Here is a 23,686-nt window from a genome sequence, read left to right as displayed (position 1 = left end):
ACACTGCGTTTTGACTAGTCTCTGTGGACTTTCACCTAGACTCTAATCACATCTACGCTTGCTGCCACTCACACTGGTCACCTCTTCCTTAGCACTTCGCACTACGCGAAAATTTCCTTAGATAGAGCCCTGTACTTCCTAATCAACAGATTGTATATGGAGGGTCTTTGGCTATTTCCTGAACGTCAGTGGAGTATCTTCTGTAGTGAATACTGTTGCAGTAGGATACAAAACAGGGCATTTTGTCCTTAATTTAGTATGTAACATACCATTGGAGATATAATAATGGTCATTAATTAATCCATGACTATAATTACTGAGTTCCTTTGAATAAACTGTGGAGTAGTAACCTTTACGATGAATTAGTAGCAACGTAACATCCACCCCCCCCCCTCTTTAGTGTTATAGGTTAAAGACGATTTCCATTATAGTAGCCAACTAAAATAATGTGTAAGTAGTATTATATGTAATAAATCTCGTCACAGAGATCTGTACTGCGGAGTTACGTGAAGGGGAACTCGCGAAGGTCGAATGATAGTCACCGAGTATTGCTTCACAAGACCATGCTCAAGACGGCAATCCGTGTTTTGCTCATTTTCGCCACCGCTCATATACCGAGAGTGAAAACCCTGTTTACCATGACTTTGACAGGAACATCCAGTCACTGTCGAAAGGCAAAACGAAGGTTTGCTGTGATGATTATTCCTTATCTATAATACATAATCGCAAAACGTCCCTACTGAAGAAAAATCGTAATAATCGCTAAATTTTAGTAAGTTAAAAGCAATCGACAACCCACAAAAACTATTCGCAGTCTAATTTTATTTAAATTTTTGTGACTGTGTGAATAAATTACTGGGCTAATGTCAACCATGTGTATTCGCACTGTTAGGAAGAAACTTAAACACAAACGTTTTGCGTTAAAGTATTATCAATATTATTGATGGGCAATACATTCTCCTCCTGCAGGTAAGCATCGAATCTTATAGTTGGAAAAATTGATCGTGTACTGAACAATCAAACTGATGTTAACATCGCATCAACAACAGGGTCTACCAAAAAGCAATCATTGTCCTCAATAACAAACACAAATGTCTTGGGGTGTTACAAGCGGTACACGGGCTTCATTCAGCTATATATGGCGTAACATGTACGAGGGTTGGAATTTTAATAGTGGCAACTATTTCTTTACAGCTCGTACAAAATAGATAAGTGTTTCAAAATTTTACTGACCTTCAAAGTAGTCACCAGCATTGTGTATAACCCGTTGCCAGTGATGTGGAAGTCGTAGGGTACTCTTAGCAGTGCCAGTTGTGTTGACAGTTCGAGCGGCGCGATCTATTCCCCGACGAATTTGTAGCAGTTCTGAAGCAAATGCCGTTAAGTGTTTCCTTCAGTTTAGAAATCGAGTTGAACTCACGAGGGCTTCAGTCAGGGGAGTGCAGTAGGTGGTATAGCACTTAGCAAACCCGTCAGTCAGACAAATCAGTAACAGCTTGCACCGTATGTGCTTGAGCATTATCCTGCAAAATGATGGTCAGATCCTACAGAAAGTGTCATCACTTCTGTCTCTAAGCTGGTCGTAGGTTGTGTTCCAAAAATGAACAGCATAGAGACAGAAGTGATTACACTTTCTGCAGGACCTGACCATCATTTTGCAGGACAGTGCTCAAGCACATACAGTGCAAGCTGTTACTGATTTGTTTGACTGTTGGGGCTGCTAAGTGCTTTACCACTTACTGCACTTCCCCGACTTAAGCCCTCGTGAGTTCAACTCGATTTCTAAACTGAAGGAAACACTCAACGGCATTCGCTTCGGAACTGCTACAAATTCGTAGGGCAATAGACCGCGCCGCTTGAACTGTCAACACAACTGGCACTGCTAAGAGTATCCTACGACTTCCACATTGCTGGCAACGGGTATACACAATGCTGGTGACTACTTTGAAGGTCAGTAAAGCTTTGATACACATATCTATTTTGTACGAGCTGTAAATAAACAGTTGCCACTATTAAAGTTCCAACCCTCGTATATCTGGTCAATGCAGGTCATGATATGTGGCGAAACTACAAAACATTCAGAAATAACTGGCGAGACGGACGACTTTTATGCTTCAGGGATCATGAAAATCCACATATTCTGTTCTACGACAAAAAAGAGAGCAGTCATTCAAAAATGTCGATACATTTACTAAGTGTCTTTCCGAACAAGTACTCTTATGAATAAATATACTTTTAGAACGGAGTAATAATTAATTGGTAGAAAGAAGGAACGTGAAATTTGCAGTGGCTAGGAACAGACATTTCACACTTGGTGTGAGGTACTAAAAGCGCTTCAAAGGCCAATGCACCGAAGATAATTTAACAGCACTGAATCGAGCTGTGTGCGTAAAAAAAAAATCGTTGAAAATACTACACTCAATTCCAACGCTAAGGCGAGGAGATGGTCCAGTAACGGTCAGGCGACGAGTGAGTGTGCCAGGAATCTAAAATCTGTCTTCACTAAAATGGAATTGGATAGAAGAATTACACGTACACTCAACTAGAAAACGAGAACTCAAGTGCAGAAAACTATGTTTCAAAAACAATTTTGGTTTCCAACGCCAGAACAATATAAGCACACACTCATGAAAAGCGAAATGTTATCATACAAAACTCCATGGTATACTGAGAATCATCTACAATATTATGATCGAAACACAGATTTAAATTTATTAATTACGTTGGTATTTCACAAAAGACGTGGCATGACATTTAAGATCAAAAGATCAAGAAAACACATCTAACGAATATCGCCGTTGAAGACACAAAAACTCAAATATACAATAACGACTACTATTAATGTACATAATCTAGTACCAAGTCACTAAAGAAGAAAAGTATTTATAATTTCAAAATTTTATTTAATTTGCTTCTTTTTAAGTGATTTGTTTGACATTATGTAGGTTTTAAAATGTTTGGTTAGTTCTAACAGCAAACAGTGACTAAGTAGCATTTATTCGTATTATTGTCGGTTTTGAGTGTCAAAATTCATCTTTAAATGACGTACAGGCTTAATTATGCAACTGAATTCGGGGGTAGTCAGGACTGATTGTGAGATGCCAACTAACAATTCAGTGCACATTCAACCATTCCCAGGTACAAAAGGTGCTTCATACCTTTACTCATTGTTGAAATAGGAAAGTATTACAGAATATGTCTGATACAGATATATGCATGTAGTGCGTAATGCAAGTTTTCACAGAAGTGTAAGAGTTCACATGGTCTTCTCCTCAACATTATATATCAAAGTTTTTTTTTCAATGACACGCATAAATAATATACAACCTGATGGGAGAAAAATCTGAGAAGCGTTAATAACCCTTTTTAAAAATTGTCTGCGGCTTGATGGAATTGTTATGCGTTGTTCCATGGTGTCAGTAAACACAATACAGCAAGAAAATGTCCGAAATTAACGTTCTCACCATGTTCTGTGAGAAACGTACCTCTTTCCGTTTGTTGTGCAACGTAAGTAGAAATAGTACACATCTATTTACAGAATTTTAATAACTTCGTACTGTTAAACACGTAAATAAAACACGCTCTGTAATATTTTTGTATTTCAACGACAGATTGTGAACATACACTGAAATATTTCTTTCCTCGAAACCACAATAAATAAAAGTGATTTAGGCAGGAATACACGCTGTCTAGTACGTTTTGTTTCAATTGTCTTATGCATTCCCTTCTAAATTAAGGTCGAAGAATGCATAAATATCAATTTCCTTATACATACATATATTTAAGAGCAAATTGTGTGGTTACCAAAGAAAATATTTGGTAGAAAAGCTTCCAAGTGAGAAATATAATGGGCCTAAGTGGTTTCTGCAAACATTTGAATGCGTTTGGCGTCCAGCTAATGGGCGGTTATTATGATTTCGTTTTGTTTGACGCTACTGAATTTGGATTTTTACACGTCACGTAATAAATTAGCGTAAAAATCCGAAATTTGCCATAGCAAAATGATTTACGCGTTGGTGGATCTTTAAACGAAAAACATGTAAGTGTTCGATACATCATCATAATAAAATAAGGGAAATCAGAGGTCGCGCGGAAAGATGTAGGTGTTCGTTTCTTCCACGCGCTGTTCGAGACTGGAGTAATAGAGAATTACTGTGAACGTGGTTCGATGAAACTTCTTCCAGACACTTAAGTGTGATTTACAGAGTAGCTATGTAGATGTAGAAGACTGTAACACCAACTTCGCGGTAATTGTTTCGCAATCGTCGTTGTTTATTACAAAGCCATGTGGGAAGACATGAGAACATTAAATGAGTTCGTTTCCAGTTACACGGCTTTGTTACGGACTGTGAACTGTACCTACTGTATGTCACTGTGTCATGAAATAGTTTATAGATAAACATGGAGTCAATACAGTGAAACGCTTAACTGTGCATGGGGATGGTCTGTAAAAAAATTATATATTAGATGTGAACTTTATACACTTCTAAATCAGCATTCCAAAAGACAGTTTTACTCCACTACGCTATCAGACTATGTTTCGAGAGTCCGTGTAAACCTTGATGTTCTGTTGATGATTACTTACAAGATACGAAAATATCTAATTTTAAAAAACGGTTTACAGTCAGGCTGATTTGATAGGCAAGAACTAATGTCATCTCCTCATCAGATACGCGAAATGTATTATCTCATCATCACGACCGTAATTATTAACTTATTTGTGACGGGAAGAGATTGTCAGCTGCAAGATCATGCACTGTCATACTCAAGATAAGACAGTCTGGTTTCTAAGGAATTACCTCCTCTCATAATTCGTTTCAAGAGCCGTTGCCCCTCGAAAATTGGCACACGTCATGTCTTTATTAGCTCAGGAAGTCCCATCCGTATTCTTCGTCATATCTTGTGGAAAACCACTGCTTAGAAGTGTTGGCTGCGGCCTACCAAAGTTAGCAGTACGGGACATTACACAAAGAAACGATGGTCAGACATTTGACAGGTTATGAGATAAATATCAACCAAAGTAAAACGAAGGTAATGGAATGTAGTCTAATTAAATTAGGCGACACTCAAGGAATTAGATTAATAAATGAGACGCTAAACGCAGTGGATGAGTTTAGTTATCTGCGCAGCAAAAAAACTGACTGTGGCCGAAGTAGAGAGATATCAAATGCAGATTGGCAATAGCAAAGAAATCGTTTCTGAAAAAGAAACTATATTAAATCGAATAACAATATAAGTCCTAGGAACTCTTTTCTGAATATTCTTGTTTTGTGTGTAGCCTTATACGGAAACGAAGTGCGGGCGACAAACAACAATGGCAAGAAGAGAATAGAAGCCATTGAAATGTGGTGCTACAGAAGAATGTTGAAGATCAGATAGGTAGATCGGATTAGCAATGACGAAGCACTGAAGGAAACTGAAGAGAAAAGAAATTTATGGAAAAACATAAATAAAAGAAGGAATCGGTTGACACAGAACATATGTACAAGCATTAAGGAATAGTCACTTTGGCCTTAGTGGGAACTGTGGGAAGGGAGGTTGGGGGGGGGGGGTAGTCGGGGGAGGGAAACTGTACATGCCGGCCGAAGTGGCCGTGCGGTTAAAGGCGCTGCAGTCTGGAACCGCAAGACCGCTACGGTCGCAGGTTCGAATGCTGCCTTGGGCATGGATGTTTGTGATGTCCTTAGGTTACCTAGGTTTAACTAGTTCTAAGTTCTAGGGGACTAATGACCTCAGAAGTTGAGTCCCATAGTGCTCAGAGCCATTTGAATTTTTTTTGAAACTGTACATGACTGAATAGAGTAAATAGGTAAAAATGGATGTCGATCGCAGTAGATTTGCAGAGATGAAGAGGCTTTTACAGTATAGACTAGACTGAAGAGCTGCATCAGAAAAGACTGATTTGACGAGCACAACACTAACAGAAATAAGAGCGTTTATAAATCATAGCTTGTGGTGGAATTGGACTGCGTAAGCTTTGTATGGCTCTCTTAATACCGCAGTAAATAATGAATGAAAAATTTGTTGAAACAGTGTAGCGGCCAAACGATTTCCTGATGTGTAACTAGGAACTCAATAAGAGCTTCAAATCTGTCGCCTGTTTACCATTGCCAGATGTTACCTTCGGAAGTGGTCATGTACACAAGATACCTGAAAGTAGTGTTCTGTTTTGTTTCCGGCGAGTCTATGGGTCGTTTATTATTGTGATGACAAGGGACTAGTCAGTTCATACGCTACTTAATAAATTTGATATTTAGTCATGGCTGTATGCTGCCCAATGAAATACGTGTTTATAAGTGAATGGTTCAAATGGCTCTGAGCACTATGGGACTTAACTTCTGAGGTCATCAATCCCCTAGAGCTTAGAACTACTTAAACCTAACTAACCTACGGACATCACACACATCCATGCCCGAGGCAGGATTCGAGTCTGCGACCGTAGCGGTCACGCGGTTCCAAACTGAAGCGCTTAGAACCGCACGGCCACACCGGCCGGCGTTTATAAGTGAAAACGAAACGTTGCACACTGCAGCGCTTTACTAAACATGGTCCTACTGATTGTGATAAGTCGTTGCTCTCCTCTGACCTGTGGAATGGCTTTTCCAAAAATGGCTCTGAGCACTATGGGGCTTAACATCTGAGGTCATCAGTCCCCTAGACTTAGAACTACTTAAACCTAACTAACCTAAGGACATCACACACATCCATGCCCAAGGCAGGATTCGAACATGTGACCGTAGCGGTCGCGCGGTTCCAGACTGTAGCGCCTAGAACCGCTCGGCTGACTCTTCCAACTAGCTGTTTGGCGATATGCGGTCTGATAGTAGTAATACTACTGATTTTAATAACATAAGCAGTTAATAACTATTTTTCCGACATAAGTCACGAGATTTGAATTAAAGTTCGTATGTGGATTAAGGAACGTGTTAGATATAACGAGGAATCTTAAAAGTATCTACTAAAGGAATTAGCGCTTGCAAACATACTAGTCAGCAATCAAGAAGCGCAGTTTACCTGAATTTCCACTCAGACGATAGTTTTGGCAAGTTGAGCAGTCGAACGGATTACACTTAAATCTGTAGGTCCCTACATAACCGAGTGACTGAGACAGTTAACAGGACGAAGGAAGGCAAGGACTTTGTATCTGAAAAAAGATCATATCTAGTAATTCACTCTGACGAACAAACTAACACTTGGATAACAATTGTCTTACTTAGATGAGAAGCAAACAGCTTTAATCAAGTGCAAGGAACACATTAGACCAGGCTGTTCCAAACGAGCTCCAGGGAGCCGGAGCGCTCCGGAGCGCTCACTGCGGCAGCTCGGAGCCCGCGTGGAGGGGGAAAGCGAACTCACTGCCCTCTGGCCGAATGCAGCCGCAACTGACGCATTAATCCGTGTTCAATGACAGCTATGATTAGCCGCCGCAGCCCTGTACCTCTATTGGAGGATACCTTTCTATTCATTGAGAGGGATGGTCGTCCGCAATGTCTTGTATGTCATAAAGTATTTAATTCTGCGAAGAGGTACAATATACAACGACATTATTCACGTATTCACGCAGCGCACTCCGAACAGGTAGAAGGCGTTGCACGCAGAGAAATGGTAGCCAGGCTTAAGAACGACATACCAGGAGATGTTAAGTTTAGAAACGGTTTCGTAGTACGGAGGGTATCAAAACATGCAACATAGTTCGTGTTCTGTAATGCGTTTCTAATTTTCAGGCGAATGGGAGCGGATAAAACACTACTGAATCTGCAATTCGAGCAAGCAACAGGGTCGCTGACATCGTTGCGACGAGTGGCAAGCCGTTTTCGGTGGGACCAATCGTAAAATCGTGCATGGTAGCGGTTGCAGAATGTTTGTTTCCCAGGGAGGTGCAGGCAATTGAAGGGGTTTGCCTGTCGAAGCAAACAATGTCTCGTCGAATCCTGGACATGGCAAGGGATTTAGGGACACAGCTCAGGAAGAAGGCGGAGAGCTTTGTTGCATTTTCGCTAGCGCTTGACGAAAGCACCGACATATCGGACTGTTCTCGTATTGCAGTCTTTGCGCGTGGTGTCGACATGGAGCTGCAAGCAACTGAAGAACTCTTGGATGTGGTACCATTCGATTACACCGCAACAGGACGTGACATTTTTGAAGCTGTTTGTGAATCAGTGGACAATATGAATTTGCCGTGGGATAAGCTCCATTCTGTAGCGACAGACGGTGCACAACAAATGATGGGGCGTCTCCAAGGTTTTGCGTCTCGTGTGAAAAGTAAACTCAGGGACGAATTCGGGAAAGACATTTTGACTCTTCATTGTTTTATTCACCAAGAGGTACTGTGTGCTGAAAGAGTAGAGCTAGGTGGCGTAATGAAAGATGGCGTGAAATGTGTGAATTTTGTGCGGCATCACGGTATGAATCATCGCCAATTCAAAGGATTCCTGAAAGTTATGGAAGCGGAGTGTGCTTACCACAGTACAGTTCGTTGCCTGAGGCGGGGAAAAGTTCTTGATGTTTTCTTTGCCATTCGTGAGAAAATATCCCTTTTTCTCGAAATCGAAGGGGAAGAAATGCCTTGTCTGAAAGATATAAAATGGGTATCAGACCTGGCGTTCCTACCTGACATAACTATGCATCTGAATGATGTTAATCTGTCATTTCAGGGCAAAGGGCAGCTAATCGTTGACATGCATGACCAGATCAAAGCGTTCATGGAAAAGTTACGTTTGAGAGGCAAATGAGTAATGGGCATTAAACTTTCTTCAATCGTCTTGCTTATTTAAAACTACCTGAAGGTACTACTTTCGGCGATTACCAAGCAAAGTTAAAACAGCTCATCACGTCGTTTGAAACACGATTCCGAGTCCTCACTAGTTTGGAAATGGAACTTAAGATGTTCAGCACTCCTTTTTCAGTTTCCCCCGATGACTTGTCATCGTCACTTCTATTGGAGATAATTAATTTGCAAAATTCAACTTTGTTGAAAGAAAGGTACTACAACACGTTGGATTTGTCACGATGGTATCGTTCATTACAGCAAAAATCATTTCCCAAGCTTCACAACAATGCCGTCAGATCATGTGCATGTTTGGATCTACGAATTGTTGTGAGCAGCTTTTCTCAGCGATGAAAAGAGTAAAAAGTAAGGAACGATCGTTTCTTCAGGATGCAGCAATGAAGGCCATGCTCCGCATTAACGCTGCGAACACTTTGACGCCTGATATTTCCGATCTTGTAATGAAAAGAAAATGTCAAGCTACAGAGGCACAATAAATTTAGAATGCAATTTCTTGTAAAACAGTTGTTTCATATTTATTTCCTGAACATCGTATTTCCTGGTTTAGGATGTCACGACGTCTTAGCAGCTAAGAGTATGACGTTGTCGATCTTGTAAGACAAAGCCGGCACCTCAAAACGCTTGCCTTGCCGCCTGCCTCAACAGCCGTGCCACGTGCCGGCCCACTTGAATGGTCACAGCGAGCGACACGGCTCCCTGGAGCACGGAGCGCTCCGCGGCTCACAACGGAGCCGACGAGCTGGAACAGCCTGCATTAGACGGTAAAATGCCCACCATTTGCATGACCCTACATTTGTTATCTGAAAAGGCTCAGAAATTTTTAGATAAACATATCGGCCTGATATTTAAATGTCATTGTGAGGAGATTTACATCTAAATATATACACTCCTGGAAATGGAAAAAAGAACACATTGACACCGGTGTGTCAGACCCACCATACTTGCTCCGGACACTGCGAGAGGGCTGTACAAGCAATGATCACACGCACGGCACAGCGGACACACCAGGAACCGCGGTGTTGGCCGTCGAATGGCGCTAGCTGCGCAGCATTTGTGCACCGCCGCCGTCAGTGTCAGCCAGTTTGCCGTGGCATACAGAGCTCCATCGCAAGCTTTAACACTGGTAGCATGCCGCGACAGCGTGGACGTGAACCGTATGTGCAGTTGACGGACTTTGAGCGAGGGCGTATAGTGGGCATGCGGGAGGCCGGGTGGACGTACCGCCGAATTGCTCAACACGTGGGGCGTGAGGTCTCCACAGTACATCGATGTTGTCGCCAGTGGTCGGCGGAAGGTGCACGTGCCCGTCGACCTGGGACCGGACCGCAGCGACGCACGGATGCACGCCAAGACCGTAGGATCCTACGCAGTGCCGTAGGGGACCGCACCGCCACTTCCCAGCAAATTAGGGACACTGTTGCTCCTGGGGTATCGGCGAGGACCATTCGCAACCGTCTCCATGAAGCTGGGCTACGGTCCCGCACACCGTTAGGCCGTCTTCCGCTCACACCCGGCATCATGGTGTCGGGAGCGATCTCCTACACTGGCCGTACACCACTGGTGATCGTCGAGGGGACACTGAATAGTGCACGGTACATCCAAACCGTCATCGAACCCATCGTTCTACCATTCCTAGACCGGCAAGGGAACTTGCTGTTCCAACAGGACAATGCACGTCCGCATGTATCCCGTGCCACCCAACGTGCTCTAGAAGGTGTAAGTCAACTAGCCTGGCCAGCAAGATCTCCGGATCTGTCCCCCATTGAGCATGTTTGGGACTGGATGAAGCGTCGTCTCACGCGGTCTGCACGTCCAGCACGAACGCTGGTCCAACTGAGGCGCCAGGTGGAAATGGCATGGCAAGCCGTTCCACAGGACTACATCCAGCATCTCTACGATCGTCTCCATGGGAGAATAGCAGCCTGCATTGCTGCGAAAGGTGGATATACACTGTACTAGTGCCGACATTGTGCATGCTCTGTTGCCTGTGTCTATGTGCCTGTGGTTCTGTCAGTGTGATCATGTGATGTATCTGACCCCAGGAGTGTGTCAATAAAGTTTCCCCTTCCTGGGACAATGAATTCACGGTGTTCTTATTTCAATTTCCAGGAGTGTACTTTAAGATACAAAATTAGTAAAAGTAAGTAACATAACAAGGATTTCTACAAACGCTGTCCAAAATTTATGAAATGATGGATGAAGAACGATGATTCGTAAGCAGTGTTCCTGAATTGAAGCGATATATGAAGACTCGACATCAGTCATCGAGTGTAAACTATTAATTCGGCCTGAACCTAGTTCTCCGCTTTTTTTCCTCGGATATCCGATTGAATTCTTACTTTCTTCTGTAAGTGCCCACTATTCAATGCAAACAAATATATACAACGTAATTTGCGTTTCGCTAATATTTAGACATTTTTTAACAGATTATAGCACCATATAGAATAACACAATGGAATTGGTCTCTCAGGATGGCGCCGGCCGCGGTGGTCTAGCGGTTCTAGGCGCTCAGTCCGGAACCGCGCGACTGCTACGGTCGCAGGTTCGAATCCAGCCTCGGGCATGGATGTGTGTGATGTCCTTAGGTTAGTTAGGTTTAAGTAGTTCTAAGTTCTAAGCGACTGATGACCACAGATGTTAAGTCCCATAGTGCTCAGAGCCATTTGAACTCTCAGGACGGCACGGTATAAGATAATTATTACGTAGGCACTCCAGCACGTTGTCGGAAGAAAGAACATGTTCCGGGTTTCCTGTACATACAGATCTGCAGCTGCACCGATGAAGGGTTCATCAAAGTGTGCGAGTGTAACTGGCTGGAAACTGGAAACGTACTCCAAACTAAATGCAATGTCGCATCCACCCGAAGTAAAACGGTGGCAGCGGTTTGACAAAGGGCGTGCAGATGTGGGGGATGCTGACCGGGAAGGAAGATATCGACTACAAGACCAGGCAATCGAAGAAGAACATCTGCGGGAAAGAGATTGTCCAAAAGTGAGGAGATTCACACAGTGGTTCTCGAATGGCTTTGTGACCAAGGATTTCTATCGTCGACGAACTGAACAAGTGGCAGAACGTTCCGACTGTTGTTTACAGAGACTTGGTGGCTATGTAGGAAAACGGTGGCATGTATTTGTGTAACTGTGAAGTGTAGTGCAGCCTTCAATAAAAGATAATTGGCCCGCCGTAGTAATGTGTAATTTGCTTTTTGAAGTCTCCTCATACATTGCACTTCAGAATTCGAGGGTTGGAAAAGGAAGAACTGCACAGTATCTAGGAATAAATGTGAACACATGTAAGCTATAGAATAATGTACGCTGAGGAGCTAACGACCAAATGAATTTCAGTGTTGAACTTCGTGTGCGCGCGCTCGCTCGTGTGTGTGTGTGTGTGTGTGTGTGTGTGTGTGTGTGTGTGTGAGAGAGAGAGAGAGAGAGAGAGAGAGAGAGAGAGAGAGAAAGAAAGAGAAAGAAAGAGAGAGAGAAAGAGTGTCGACAGGATATGACATAACTGCTAATCTTATCTCGGCAAAGACCATCGAGTGCAGATGCTTGCAGTGCTGTGCAGTTGTGACGTTTTCCGGTCACATTACTCGTTTTCTTCATGTCTTAGTTTTCATATTTGATCCATCTTACAACTGATGTGAAGGTATCGCGTGTATCTTACTGTATTCCGTAGCGTTGGCGGCCTTTCGCAAGGTCGGGAGGTGGTAGGTCTGCCTTCTGGTACATTCACACGAAGATAAGATGTGAAAGTAACCTCTGCTATGTGAACAGCTAAACGGGTATAATTCACAGATCTCGATGTACAACTATTTATGAAGGAAATCCATATACTAATCATATTACTCGTTATGGTAACTGGGGACGATCTCCTGCAAGTATGTTTGGGAAAACACCTCATCACGTTAATTTTCTTTGGTGTATTTTATCAATGATCACAGACTGAGTTTCTATGATAAGCATCTGTGTGGTTTGGAACTGTCTTCATTAAGCACGGTCTTAGAAGGATAGTCGTTAAGGCTATAGGCAATCGCACAGGTGTTGGGAATTCACGGATTACTCTGTCAATAGTCTACTGAGCATCCCGAATTAAATGAAGGATAATTCCAAGATGCATGGCAAAATTAGTTATTTTTTAAATCTGTTTTCCACAGTGGATTCACGGTAAAAAGTGCAACAAATCACCCACCAATTCAACAATGACGACCAGATTCTCAATCTGATGCACATATGTCAGGCACAGATCTCCTATGAAATTTTGTGGTAACAACAGGTCGTGTACGCAGAGCCTAGCATCCATTCTTGAAACCGTTATTGTTCGCTCAATGTTAGAAGACAGATCGTCTGAACCAGTCTCTTACTGATCTGTCCGTTCGAAATGAGTTGGCAGTTAGCTTAAGGATGTGAAAGCGATTGTCTATTCCCAGAGGTCATCTGTCTTCAGTCCTGTATAACTCAACAGGGATAATATACAAATAGATTTTCGAACACTGGACTTCGTATGATCAATTTTCGTGAGATGTAGGAGTCTATTGAGTAACCACGAATCACCGTGGATACTCAAGGCTCCTGAAATATTGTGGAGTCAATGCCATGCCATTCGTTGCTGTCATATTTTGAAATGAAATGCTACAAGCAACTAATCAGACGTCTCTGTTTCGTTTCTTCATGAGCGTAAAATAATGAATATCGAATGTGTTCTGCATGCATTTTGTGTAGCATTTTTCTGTTCTTTGCCAGTGAACATAGTAGAGCATTACGCATTACAAGACCTCCACTCGAAGTTACTGTACTCCAGGGACTGCCTTAGGGAGAAATACGCTGCAACAGGCCACCTTTGCATAAATCTATCCTCGCCGAATTGTGTCTATAAGATACTTTCACGAACATGTTCCCTGTGCTTGGAAACCAGTAGTATCTCACAAGTCAGTAAGTAGTATGACAGAGGGAAGTGTTTACAACGAGCTTCAGTATTCATAAACTGGATCAACGAGCAGCGGCAAAGAGCCCTCTTCATAAAGATGTAGTGAGTATTCTCAGACGTCTACACAGACGTTACTATCTTGAAAATGCCCCGGATTCAGATGGAAGTGATCTTAATGGGGGTTGCGACGCAGTCCGGAGGACGTACAGAACTTGGGATCAGCGCTTATATGGATAACATCTTGGATTTTCGTGCTAAGGAAAGAAAGGGAAATGAGGAACACAAGCTTTGATAAGACAAAAGATGGTACGAAATCGCCTATGTATTAAAAAAAAGTTGGAACGCACCTTAATCGATTTCGGGGAACTACGTAAAGCCTATCATTTACCTACCAGACGAGATGAATACTAGTCCGTTGGGTAAAACTGTAACCACTGGATATTTATCGATGGAACGTTATCTTAGGACATTCGCGAAAGGTTACGAGGAGACATCATTCTCCATGACCGTAATGACCACACACTTAATGGGCATAATATGTTAATGTTGGTGACTAAGGTCCCAGATCTTAGTTCCACCGATCTGTTGTGCTATGTCTGTCGCCGACGGCTGGCTAGCCTTCATATATTTTGCAAGAACTGCCAAGTGCCCAACTAAAATGTAGTAGGCAAATACCAACAAAAGTGATTGCACACTTATTAACGACATTAACGTTATTTGTAGCTAGTATTAATGTTTGGGATGGTTCCGTTCCCTACTAAAATGAGATTTCTTTTGTATATGTTTAATGGTTTTAGCCATAAGAATTTTTTCTCTCTGAAATACTTTGATGTTGTTTCCGTATTAACGTTGATTCAGTTTAGTAGCAAATCATGTCCATCCGAATCACATATTTTTAAATAATTTTATTATACAATCTTTACTAGGTGGTTTATGGTGCATATAGTAAACATCATTCCTCAAGCTCTGGCTCTGTCCTATTGTAATATGAGTCCTTTGTGACGTGTAGCTGTTTCAGTCATGTGTTAATTTTTATTTAGGTTTGGTCCATTAGCGGGTGGTTGGTGGATTTGGGGGAGGGACCAAGCAGCGAGGTCATCGGTCTCATCGGATTAGGGAAGAATGGGAAGGAAGTCGGCGGTGCCCTTTCAGAGGAACCACTCCGGCATTTGCCAGAGGCAATTTAGCTAAAACACGGAAACCTAAAACAGGATGCCATGACGCGGGTTTGAACCGTCGTCTTCCCAAATGCGAGTCCACTGTGCTAAGCACTGCTCCACCTTGTTCGGTTTATCGGTTGGTACTTTTCCAGGTAAAACAAAGTGATTCTAATGCAAAGGTTATGAAAATACGAAATAAAAAATACATTGTTCTAATAAATGTTCAGAACACTAAAAAATTAAAGGAAATTCGAGGGTTTTTTGTTAGCTTTTAGGGCCCCATATTAAAAAATTAATATCAAGAAGACTTCGCTGCTTGTGACTCAACATTCAGACAGTAATTTTCTTAGTCGACAGAACAGGAATCCTGACGCAGTGGTGCAAACTTCTTAGCTGCGCGGAGACGTAGGCCAAAAAATAACCTCCGCGTGTATAAGCTCTTGGCAGTCATACTTTTTTCGCGTTAATGGAGACTGAAAATAAAAATTCGTCCTACATTCACTTCAGTCCTTCACACTTCCAATTAAACTAGGAAAAAGTAATTAACATGAAAGATGAATTTTTATAATGTTTCAATCAGTATGTGGCAGACAACGGCAAGTTTAGGTGCCGGATTGGCAGTTTGTGAGTTTGTGCCGTGATAGAGAGAGAGAGTGAGAGAGAGAGAGAAGGTTGGAGCAGACTGTTTGGTTGAATGAGGCCGATGTATCATTTACCGGACGAACAGTTTTAGCATTTAAGAAATTCAGAAAAGAACGGCCAAGTGATATGAGGTGCACCAATGGCGGATATTTTCTCTTGAGCACGTGTAGGGACAGAACTGCAACCTTCTCCTGACTAGAGTCTCAGCCTACTGCTGACACCGGAAGAGTTATATCATCAATTACTGGGCGCAGAAGGCGTCACGAACATCGTGTGGATGCAAGATTTTCAGTCGCGTGTGTACCGCTCTGAAGGAGCGTTTGCAATAACCAAGCCAACGTGTACGCAAGACTGAGAACCAATGGAATACTATTCTATTGCTTTTTAAGTCATGCTCTGGTTTACGAGTTAATAACAGTCGTTTCTACATTGCAGAGAAGCTGGAGAAAGTTATTGCCAGTCATATATATGTGAATACAGTTCCTTGTCATTTCAGGTGGAAACGTGAGTGCTCATGTCTGTAGGGACGGAACCTTAATGATTATGTTCTTCCTTATTGATGGAATATGTACCAAATGCGTTACATAAGACAATAATGGTCGACAGCACAGAGCATGTCTTGTGGACGAATATCTTGAAAAATAAACAGTGTATTTCCTTGAGTGGGTAGTTGGCTCTTCCAACCTGAACACTACAGCGCATGCGTTCTAGGAAGGCGTGCTTTGAGTCGTCCTGCCCAGAACCTCTTTATTTTGGTAGAAGGATGTCATTCACTTCCTACGGAGTTTATAGGCAATGTCATCCATACGTGTTATGTGCTCTATTGCTGTTCGGGTCAGTGCTTTCGAAATGAATGTGTTTGTACTACACAAGAATGCCACCCATTTTGTTGACTGCAAAGCGACTGTAAGATCAAACGCAGTTTTTTTCTTTTAGGTAAAAAATGAAACATGCTAACCAGGTAGAAAGTGCCGAGAGCCACAGAATACTACGTGTTAGTAGATAGTGCAGGGCATTAAAAAAGGAAACATCGGATTTTACAAGGCTATATCTTCCACATAAATGAAGATAGAAACTTGAGCAAGTTTCAACTTACGCATCGAAACTAAAAGTTCAGCTCCGATAGCCTAGTGCGCTGAGCGCACCTCTTCCAGGATTCTGGGAGGCGAGCCTGATCTGGGTAGAATCGACGGCTGGTGAGCCGCCCAGTCTGCAGATGGTTTTTAGACGTTTTTCACATCTCATTGTGCAAATGCCGGGCTGGTATCGATGTCCCGTCTCACATACACGCTACGCAAACATTTACAAAACGGTCTCACACTTGCACATAGGATGAACTTTAGACGTAGACGGATTGGGTACACGGGTTCCGTCTTGAGGGATGAATAAGAAAGTGATGACTGTAAATCTTTAGTCTCTTCAAACCCTGTATCAGCAACAGCAGCAGTTACCTGTAAAGGTCTCTCTGGTGCAATTAACGCATCTGCATTAACTTTCATTACCCACCGGGTTATCCTGGCGCTGTTTGCCAAGATGCACTGATGATATGTTGATGATTTTATACATGTTACTCATAATTTCCAATTATTGTTGTTTGGAAATGTACTTGTTGTATTATGGTTCAATACTTACGATGAAGGCGATGGTTTGATTGTGGATTTCGTGTCCGATACTAGTCACCGCAAACAATGGGTATTTCTCACTTCTGCAAATTTAAATTTACATTTCTTCTACGAATTTCTCTGCAAATACGCCTTCAGTTTATATCAGTATCCAGAGATGAGATGATACTTAATTTTATTTTTCAAGACTTCCTTAAGTTATACGTCAGGTAAATTTCAAATTATTAGTTCCATAACTGCTTGAGATGTTTTTTTTTCTTGATACATTATATCAGTTGCTATGCAGAGATCTAGAAGTTCATCTGGAGGTTGTTAGTTACTCAGACATGGGATTGCTGTGTAGACCAATTGACAATTGCATTGCCACCCGTTAATAGTTTAATTTTATTTTTCTAGCGAAGCGGTGCTGAAGAACTATCTTACTTTCCGCGCCGAAAGCCGTATCCATGGATACTAGAGTGCATTTTCGCGTGATATTAGACATCTTCCGTACAGCGTCTGTGACGCCAGATTTCGAATTTTTCTGACACTCCTAAGAATTGCTCTTCTTTGTATGTATGCCCTCAGTAAATCCAATCTTATCTGCATCCTAGATATGTAAACATTATTTAGCACACGTTGTAAACCTGTTTTACAAGCACTCTCTTTCATAGAAAGGTACAGTTTCCTCTCTTAACTATCAACGAATCGATGCTTGCTATTTAATTTACTTGCAGTAGACTCGTATTTGAGGCGATATCATGTTCTCTTGACATCTGATAAGATATTTCTGCAAATTTTATACGATAAAAAGTTCTTATAGATAACCTCTTCATTTGCGAAAAGTATGACAATGCATCGAAGACTATCGGCTAACTTAATGATATAGTGGGTAGAAGAAAAAGACCAACTGTGAGGAAGAATTCTTTCCATCAAAAACCAGGAATAAAATTTCAAGTAATTTAATTTCTGGATATATTTCACTTTTAAATAATTATTAATTTCATTTTCATTTTATTCATTTTATTTATTTTTTATTTTGACAGAGTATTAAGCAGTGACATATTCTCTATTAGGAATTCGTAGGTTGCAGGAATTGTTCATAATGTTATGTAAAATGTTCAAAATATTCTCCGTTTTACACGAGAGACTTTCAGGTCAAAGTCGATTACTAGAAATGCGTGCGTCTTTCGTGCCTGCGTGTAAATCAGGAACAACCCACGTCACGAGTGTATCTATGGCGTCTATAATCTATAGATTGCGCCGAGCGTGGAATTCTAAATTTCTGCGTATGCTTCGCACTGCGCATGCTCAGAAACAGGGGACTTTAACGACATCTGCTAATATCGGAAGTTAACCTATTTTCACCGAGATCACTCCTATTATAGAATCTTTATTGTGTTGTTTGCTTTGTTTTCGTGACACATTGATAAGTTTTCACGAGGTCCTAGTATTTTTCCTACTAGAGTAATAATATTTTACACAGAAGTCTACATTTAAACTATGCACAAATAAGAACGTAAATGGATAAACGTGTTTAATGAAAATTAGTGCAATAGCGATGAGGTCAGAACTCTTTCACGAAAAATAATTTTCATTGGCATCTGCTACTTACCAAGCAAACTAGATACAGAAGATAAAGTAAAAATGGGCTATTAACTGCGCTGTAAATATTGTTTGACGTGTTTGCACTTATATATTTTCTCGAACAAATAAATGTCTATGTTTTGAAATGTTTGGACGACACATCCCTATTATTTCAGTTCTCAGGATTGAGGAGAATTTAAAATGCGTCATCTGACAAAAACATTGACTATGAATTTTACTTTGGACATCAATAAACTCTGTTATCCCTGCTTCTTCCTACACTGTGTCACTATATTTCGATTTCTAAGCAAAACGATTGTCCGTCATAACCTCACTTCCGCCGCTGTGGTGCCAATTTGCACGGCAGGCATCTCTCACAACACACTCAACTTAGGCGCTGACTTGTAATCGTAAATTACCGCTCGAGACAGACGAGACTCTATACAGGAATGAAGCGCCGGGGGAGCTGCAGTAGACTCACTTGTCTCGAATCGTCAACTGAGACAAAAAATCGATTGTGGAAAACTAGTTTAATGGGAATGTGTTGATCACTGTAGCACCGGTTGAAGCGAACCTCTTCCGAAAAATTTCCTTTTGCCATTCGCCGCCTACAGTGTGAAAGCAAGGACCTTCACACGCCTATTACAGCTTGACTCGTTTGTGGTTTCTGGAACTTATAAGGTGATATAGTGGCACGAAAGCCAGCATTCGAGACTGCAACAGACGACGTCGATCGTCGACACATACATGACCAGTTCAGTGACCTGGCGCTCTGCCACAACAGTTGATGGCGTGTGATCTGCTACGATCATGAGGACAGAAAAGTGAACATTTATTGCTATGGTCTTATGACATGGTACGTTAGTAGCTTGCTGTTGCTTTCAATTCTCTTCCATCCACTAATTCCACAAACGCTTCACAGCTGCTGCAGCACGCCTCAACCCATGTTTTGGGTGAAGATTATTTTACCCCGTTCGAATTGATCTTTATGAGAGTACACATGCTAATATTGCACCCTTTGACTTCGACGAGGCATAATGTTAGTTGCTAAAATTTCCTGTCAGACACTTTTCTGGCCTCTGTACATGCCATGTCTCTGTAATCTTAATCATTCATTGGGGGTAGATTGTTCTGCATGTTCACAGACTTTCGATTCACTCTGGCTGTTCTTTCGGGGTGTTAGAGTAACTGAGAGACAGATCATTTTGCAACATACCGGTATGTTACCTGAGACCTTTCCTTGCTTTGGCGTGATGAAAAACCCCCGACGTTTGTTCATGTATAGGGACGGAAATGGACCGATGAGCGATCCCTCCCGATTTATACTCCAGTATTTCCATTTTAGTGAGATCATTTGGTTCAGTTTCATCCTTATGTATGCTTATTTTCATTAAAGAAAAAAGCTACTCCTGCAGTTAAACAATAATGTGAGCACATGGCGGCTATAGGATGCGCCTAACGTTAATAGAGCACAAGGAGATCACAATATAGCATACCCAGAAGATGTTCAAAAATGGTTCAAATGGCTGTAAGCACTATGGGACTTAACAGCTGAGGTCATCAGTCCCCTAGACTTAGAACTACTTAAACCTAACTAACCTAAGGACATCACACACATCCATGCCCGAGGTAGGATTCGAACCTGCGACCGTAGCAGCAGCGCGGTTCCTGGCTGAAGCGCCTAGAACCTCTCGGCCACAATGGCCGGCCGAAGATGTTCACGTGCAGCTTGTCGACGCCGTTCAGACTTGGAGAAAGTTCGGTTCATTGTCAGGAGGCACATGGGAGCATCATACCGATATATATATATATATATACACAGGGTGGTCCATTGATCGTGACCGGGCCAAATATGTCACGAAATAAGCGTCATACGAAAAAACTACGCCGGCCGGTGTGGCCGTGCGGTTAAAGGCGCTTCAGTCTGGAACCGCGTGACCGCTACGGTCGCAGGTTCGAATCCTGCCTCGGGCATGGATGTGTGTGATGTTCTTAGGTTAGTTAGGTTTAATTAGTTCTAAGTTCTAGGCGACTGATGACCTCAGAAGTTGAGTCGCATAGTGCTCAGAGCCATTTTTCGAAAAAACTACAAAGAACGAAACTTGTCAGACTTGAAGGGGGAAACCAGATGGCTCTATGGTTGGCCCGCTAGATGGCGCTGCCGTAGGTCAAACGGATATCAACTGTGTTTTTTTGAAATAGGAACCCCCATTTTTATTACATATTCGTGTAGTACGTAAAGAAATATGAAGTATTAGTTTTACCACTTTTTTTCACTTTGTGATAGATTGCGCTGTAATAGTCAAACATTTGGCTCACAATTTTAGACGAACAGTCGAAAACAGGTAGGTTTTTTAAATTAAAATACAGAGCTTTAGGTAAGTTCGAACATTTTATTTCGGTTGTTCCAATGTGATACACGTACCTTTGTGAACTTATCATTTCTGACAACGCATGCTGTTACAGTGTGATTACCTGTAAATACCACATTAATGCAATAAATGCTCAAAGTGATGTCCGTCAACCTCAATGCATTTGGCAATACGTGTAACGACATTCCTCTCAACAGCGAGTAGTCCGCCTTCCGTATTGTTCGCGCATGCATTAACAATGCGCTGAAGCATGTTGTCGGTGGATCACGATATCAAATATCTTTCAACTTTCACCACAGAAAGAAATCCGGGGACATCAGATCCGGTGAACGTGCGAGCCATTGTATGGTGCTTCGAGGACCAATCCACCTGTCATGAAATATGCTATTCAGTACCGCTTCAACCGCACGCGAGCTATGTGCCGGACATCCATCATGTTGGAAGTACTTCGCCATTCTGTCATACAGTGAAACATCTTGTAGTAACATCGGTAGAACATTAGGTAGGAAATCAGCATACATTGCACCACTTAGATTGCCATCGATAGAATGGGGGCCAATTATTCTTCCTCCCATAATGCCGCACAATACATTAACCCACCAAGGTCGCTGATGTTCCACTTGTCGCAGCCATCGTGGATTTTACGTTGCCGAATAGTGCATATTACGCCGGTTTACGTTAACGTTGTTGGTAAATGACGCTTCGTCGCAAAATAGAACGCATGCAAAAAATCTGTCATCGTGCCGTAATTTCTCTTGTGCCCAGTAGCAGAACTGCACACGACGTTCAAAGTCGCCATGCAATTCCTGGTGTATAGAAATATGGTACGGGTGCAATCGATGTTGATGTAGCATTCTCAACACCGAATTTTTTGAGATTCCCGATTCTCGCGCAATTTGTCTGCTACTGATGTGCGGATTAGCCGCGACAGCAGCTAAAACACCTGCTTGGGCATCATCATTTGTTGCAGGTCGTGGTTGATGTTTCACATGTGGCTGAACACTTCCTGGCTCTAAGCACTATGGTACTAAACAGCTGAGGTCATGAGTCGAACACTTCCTGTTTCCTTAAATAACGTAACTATTCGGCGAACGGTCCGGACACTTGGATGATGTCGTCCAGGATACCGAGCAGCATACACAGCACACGCCCGTTGGGCATTTTGATCACAATAGCCATACATCAACACGATATCGACCTTTACCGCAATTGGTAAACGGTCCATTTTAACACGGGTAATGTATCTCGAAGCAAATACCGTCCGCACTGGCGGAATGTTACGTGATACCACGTACTTATACGTTTGTGACTATTACAGCGCCGTCTATCACAAAGCAAAAATAATTTATATTTCTTTACGTACACGCGAATATGTAATAAAAAATGGGGGTTCCTTTTTGAAAAAACGCAATTGATATCCGTTTGGCAGCGCCATCTAGCAGGCCAACTATAGAGCCATCTGGTTTCCCCCTTCAAGCTAGACGAGTTTCGTTCTTTGTAGTTTTTTGGTTTGATGCTTATTTCGTGAGATATTTGGCCCGGTCACTATCAATGGACCATCCTGTATATATGAGGACACTGCATTGGCTGAGCTGTCATTTGTACTCAGGTGATTTAGACTATGTGATTGTGGCCGCACGACGGGGATTAACAGACTTTGAACACGGAACGGTAGTCCATTTAGGAAATCGTTAGGGAATTCAAAATTCCAAGATTCACAGTGAAAAAAATGTACCGACATTACCAAATTTCAGGCATTACCTCTCAGCATGGACAACGCACCGGGCGACGGCCTTCACTTAACGACCAAGAGCAGCGGCGTTTGGGTAGAGTTGTCAATGCTAAAAGACAAGCAATGCAGCGTGAAATAACAGCAGAAGTCAATATGGTATGTACGACGTACGTATCCGTTAGGACAGTGCGGCAAAATTTGGCGTTAACGGGCTATGGCAGTAAACGACCGACGCTACTGCCTTTGCCAACAGCAACGACATCATCTGCAGCACCTCTCCTGTGCTCGTGACCGTATCGGTTGGACCCTAGACGACTGGGAAACCGTGACCTGATCAGATGAGTCCCGAATTTAGTCGCTAAAAGCTGATGGTAGGGTTCGAGTGCAGCGCAGACCACACGAAGCCATGAACCCAAGTTGTTAACAAAGCCGTGTGCAAGCTGGTGGTGGGTCCATAATGGTATGGGCTGTGTTTACATGGAATGGATTGGGTCGTCTGATCCAACTGATTCCATCACTGACTGGAAATGGTTATGTTCGGCTACTTGGAGATGATTTGCAGCCATTCATGGACTTCATGTTCCAAAACAAGGATGGAATTTTAATGTATGGCAATGCGCCATGTTACCGGGCCACAATTGTTCGCGATCAGTTTGAAGACCATTCTGTACAATTCGAGCAAATGATTTGGGCACCAATCGAACATTTATGGGACATAATTTAGAGGTCATCTCATGCACAAAATCTTGCACTGGCAACACTTTCAGAATCATGGCCGGCTGCAGAGGCAGAATAGCTCAGTATTCCTGCAGGGCACTTCCAACTATTGCCGAGTCCATGCCATTTCGAGCTGCTGCACTAATCGGGGAAAAAGAGGTCCG

This window comes from Schistocerca cancellata, chromosome 4 (assembly GCF_023864275.1).
Source record: "Schistocerca cancellata isolate TAMUIC-IGC-003103 chromosome 4, iqSchCanc2.1, whole genome shotgun sequence".
Taxonomy (NCBI): Eukaryota; Metazoa; Arthropoda; class Insecta; order Orthoptera; family Acrididae; genus Schistocerca; species Schistocerca cancellata.
The sequence above is the reverse complement of the archived record's forward strand: the minus strand, read 5'-3'. Positions refer to the sequence as shown.